The sequence below is a fragment of the Gavialis gangeticus genome, unplaced genomic scaffold (assembly GCF_001723915.1).
Source record: "Gavialis gangeticus isolate Ggan-Ray unplaced genomic scaffold, GavGan_comp1, whole genome shotgun sequence".
NCBI lineage: Eukaryota > Metazoa > Chordata > Crocodylia > Gavialidae > Gavialis > Gavialis gangeticus.
This window is the reverse complement of record NW_017729019.1, coordinates 6897300-6902326: the sequence shown is the minus strand read 5'-3', so window position 1 is coordinate 6902326 and position 5027 is coordinate 6897300. Positions and strand designations below refer to the sequence as shown.

Here is a 5027-nt window from a genome sequence, read left to right as displayed (position 1 = left end):
GGGGGGGGGGAGGGGAAGCTGTCCTGCTACATCTGACCCCATGTTATAAAAAGCATCCAGTGTTTTCAGTTATACAATGGTAAACTGACCCTTTGCATTTTTTTTATTCTGCTTGCCTTCAGGTTAGTTAATTTTTGCTCTTCTGTTCTCGCTTAGAGTTGCACACTAATGCTGGCTTGATATTCCCTCAGGAACAGTGTACAATTGCAGAGCAACATTTGTATTGCACAGAAGCCTTGTATTGCCTACCGCAATAAAGGTGGCGGTGCTGCACTGAAGACTTATTTTATGCACTTCAAAAAAAAAAATCTATTTTGCAAATTGTAGCGTGGAAAATTCAGAACCTCCATTTAAAAAATCCATTTTAATGGGTCCAGACTTCATTTGCCGAAGTTTTATTTTTCACTTGTGATATATGTGCCATGTTATAGGAACGTTCAGTCTTTGAAGATACTCAAAGAACTGCCAATAATGAAACAAAAACAAGCTAAACTTTGAGAGATAAATGTTAACAATTAACACTTGCAAAAAAAATTATGCAACATTCTTTTATTGCAAAACCAATTTAAAGGGAGAGGGGAGAAAAAAATCCAGTTCTAGTTTTAAATTGATTGCTTCAATTTAAAAGAAAAAAATGGATCATTGGCAAATTGCTCTGTAAACCTCTTTAAATCAACCATCAATGGCAGTGTATTTGTCACTGCTGATGTGTCTAGAATCCTGGTGCAGACAAACTTATTTGCAATGGGCCCATCTTAATGGGCTTTTCCTTTTCAAAGGCATGCACTGCATAAGGCGAGCTTCTACTGATAAACTACTCCTTTTAAAAAAAATCCAGTAAATTGTATTTCAGAAACTTTCCTTCCACAACAGAATCAATTTTGGATTCAAACGGTTAAAGGGAGGGGAAAACACAAAACATGGTACCAGAGAAATCATAGCAAGTTCAGCTTGGAAGGGACTTCAGGAGGTGGCATCTAGTCCAACCCCCTGCTCCAAGCAGGACCATTCCCAGCTAGATCATCCCAGCCAAGGCTTTGTCTAGCCGGGCCCTGAAAACCTCCAAAGATCGACAGTCCTTCACCTCTCTGGATAAACCTGTTCCATAATCCAATACCACACTACACTAGTAATGCCTCCCCACAACTTGTCACCTGTTCAATTAGCATCAGAAAAACACCTGCTTTCTCTTGTGTCTATCAACCAATTTCTTTCCACTGAAGAAGTTCAATCTTATTTCTTACTGTACAGTAGCTGAATCTGAATTGGCACATGGGATCTCACCTGGGTTTTAGGGACAGATATGGGCAAACCAAGATAAAACGGTCTAAGAGCTGCTAAATAAGTAGTAAAACATTTAAGACCCTTTGAACTCACTTGCTTTACTCCTGCTACAGAACACTGTAAAGGCATATGATATATTGTATGCAAATGTCAGAGCAGGGATGGGCTGGAAATCTCAAGTTATCTACAATAGTGCAAATCTACCCTAACTAAATCAGAGATGCACAGCATAAGCAGAGGGGTTGCTCCATCATCATTAGATGCTGTGAAGGGACAGATATCCCAAACAAGGCTGGGGGGAAGGGAAGCTCTGTTTTAATATAAAACCTGCACAAATAAGAATATAAGCAATGCCATACAGGGTCAGCCCACAGGTTGATCATCTACCACGTAGCCTGTTTCACAATAGCAGAAAGAGACCCTGCTCTTGGCATTTTATAGACTAACCCAACCTCTGACCCAAGCCCCCAGCAGCTTCCAGCATTTCAGAGGCCAGGGAAGGAACAAACCTTTTATCTTGCAACACCTATTACAAAAACTGATATCGATTGAGAGGCTTTTGTATGAGCAGAGGCATCCAGTTCCTTATGATTTAGAGGAACTGTCCGAGTAGTAGTCAGCAGCCCCACATAAAAGGAGGATCTTGACATGCAAGGCATAGAAAGAATAAAGTCTAGTCCCTACCCTGAATTGGCTGCAACCCAGCTAAAGTTGTGCAGGAGGGGAAGTGCCTCACCCAAAGCCAGCAGGCACAGCAAATCAGCGACTGAGCTAGGAAGAAAAGCCACCGCCCAGTGTCTTATCCACTAGTCCCTGCTGCACCCCCACTTCCAACAACAAGGCAATTTTCCAAGAGAAAAATATGTTTTTAAAAACTTATGCTGAGGCTCTAATTGATGTGACAAATACCAACCGGCTACTCAGTGGCAGAACAAGGAACAAAGCAATGGGTAGTTGCGGGCTTTGCACACTAAACACTGCCTCTCTTTGTAAGGACAGCAAACAAGACTTATCAAGAGTATCAAAGTTTCACTTTCACAACCAGCCTGTCTTTAGCTGGCTGTTCTTGGCTGGCATGCATAATATTTGTTTGCTTTAAGATTCTGGGCCTGTTTTTTCCTGTTTCTTGAAAATCATAAGCAAGATTTCTTCTGCTTTTGCTACAGGACTCAGTTTTTCTCTACCACTTGTTTCCCTGACAGTTGGCTCTAAAGCATTTGTTCAGGGGAAGTGTGATAAGACTTGCAGTAAAAGATATCTAGATCTGTTAGCCTTAAGTTGGGCAGAAGGTAAGACAGGGTGGCACTAACTTGTTCAGTCACATGAGATTTCATAGGTGACAACCTACTTTTCTTGGGTTATAAAGCTTTTGTTATGGTGGTTTCATAGTGTCCCCCTCCAGTGCAGTGCCAGAGTATTTAATGTATAATCTACAGCAGTGGTTTTCAACCTCTTCCATTTGCAGACCCCTAACAAATTTGCATGGAGCTATGGACGGACCCCTCTGAATTGCAAGTGTGGGTATTCACATGCTTGTGATTTCTCACTGTTATCTTTTGCAAACCCCTTAGACATGTTCTAGGGACCCCCGGAGGTCTGCGGACCACAGGTTTAAAACCATGGATCTAAGGAACCCGAGACTGAGAACGACACACATCTTGGCAGCAGTGATACAGTACAGTACAAGAAAGCCTGTTATGCTGTAGGCATATCTACCTCTTGCATAAGGAGGGGAATCTGCACACCCCATTACTAAGGGCTTTTTGTCCCTACTCTGAAACAGTAATGCACTTTATTAATGTACCTCTAAGCACATTCACCTGTACATCCACCTGCGAAACCCAGGTACACTGCCTTTAACAGACTTCCGAAAAATGGTGCTGCAATTAGGCTGTCAACACAATCTCTACTAAAAATTTCCACAATGCAGCTTCACTGCTGATGGCTCTAGTACAGCTGTTACTCAGCTACTGAACAGGTCTGCACAAGAATGGCTCAAATGCCAGCTGTCACCTGAAAACTGCATTAGCAATTGGGGAGATGCTTTCCCTGGCAGAGCTGCAAAGGCTGTAAGATTTAGGAGGTTAACCAGTGCCAGACCAAAGATACTTAGACCAAAAAACAAAGCCCTTAGCTAGGAACAACTTGCCCTCGGACCCCTAGAATCAGTACAATGTAACAGCACTCATTATTTCCTAGCAACGTCTCCCTAACTCTTCCCTGAAGAAGACACAGGGTTCAAGTTTTAAATTTGATTTCTTCAGAACATGCTTCATCAGCCTGAACCACAATTATCTGGATATCTGCATTGCAGTCTTTCAGTTCTATTTTAACTAACCTCAATGAACAACACAGTTTCTTGCTAAGCTGGCACCAGTTCAGCCATACCAACCATTTTGGAAAATAAGTGAATCTCTGGAAAATAAAATGAAGCTCACTCCTTGGCATGGCATGTTCTAATAATTTTTGGACCTGCACTCTTCTGTTGCTCCCTAACATGGGAGCTGCTACTCCCTTCCTAAAATGCTTCCTTGTTTCTAAGCTGCACTTAGCGATGGGGAGGAGCCAATCTGCTAAATGCAGCTGGGTCTTAACCAGTGTTTGGTCCTGGGCAGGCGTGCTGGCTTCTGGCATCAAACTAATGGCACCACAGATGATGTATGGACTTCCTATCCTAATGTTCCCTCCAAAGAGGCAGTCGCAAGCTCCTCTCAGTGCTGTCCAAGGCACCAGCATTTTAAACTCATAATTAAGCAAAGAAAAAGCTTAAAGAAAGAAAAAAAATGTGCTCTCCAAAACAAGAGTACAGGAATATGAAACACTTGTCAAAGCATCATCTTTTATTGACGGGACAGGTACCATACCCATCCACTAGCTGAACACCATGTGCCGTTAGATGACTGCAAAGCACACCCCGAAACATATCTGAAAACTAATCTAACCAGAGACCTGGGGGAGGGGGGAGCCCAGGAAGGCACTGTGATTTCCGAGTGCCGCCACCGCCGCTTTCATGGCAAGGCCTCGGGTTGTACAGAGTCAACCACAGCTTCCAGCCCGGCCAGAGGGGCGCGCGGAGGGGCCGCGGGCAGTCGCAGAAGGGGAAACTGTGGCAGCCCAGATGTGCTGCTGCTTCCTTACTGAAATGACTGTGCTGGAAACAGGAAGGATATAGAAGTATGAAATGAATGTGCATGCACCTGCACACATGCACACACTTCCTATATATTACACCACACATACAAGTGCATGCACACATACATCTGTGCACACGCATCACCTCACTCACGCCCATCTGCATGCACACGGATCTGCACGCATGCACGCACAGCTGCACGCACGCACATTTGTGCACACGCATCTGCACTCATGCATGCACAGCTCCACTCATGCACGCACATTTGTGCACACGCATCTGCACTCATGCACGCACATTTGCGCACACGCGTGCATCTGCACGTATGCACCTGCCGTCACGCACGCATGTGCATGCATGGGCACGCGCAAGCATGCACACACATATGCACGCACACCCCCGGACATGCACACGCACGTGTGTGTTTACATTCTAGTGAGAAATAGATATGGGCCTAGCTGTAGTGAAAGGCCGTGTGCGCGGATCACAGGCCAGCTGCGCACGGAGGTCTCTGTCCCGGCGGCGGTTCCGTCTCCTACTGACTCCCCGCTCTCGGCCCGGCTCTCCCCGCCCGCCCGCCCCCCCGGACCCCGCGCGACACCCGCCGCCT

General features: G+C 45.1%; 1 protein-coding gene across 1 annotated transcript in view; it reads right to left on the bottom strand.

Annotated features, from left to right (window-relative positions):
- The window catches only part of MDM4 (MDM4, p53 regulator), a 32532-nt gene that overhangs the window by 27192 nt on the left and 313 nt on the right, over positions 1 to 5027 (bottom strand). The gene's annotated exons all lie outside the window — the stretch shown is intronic.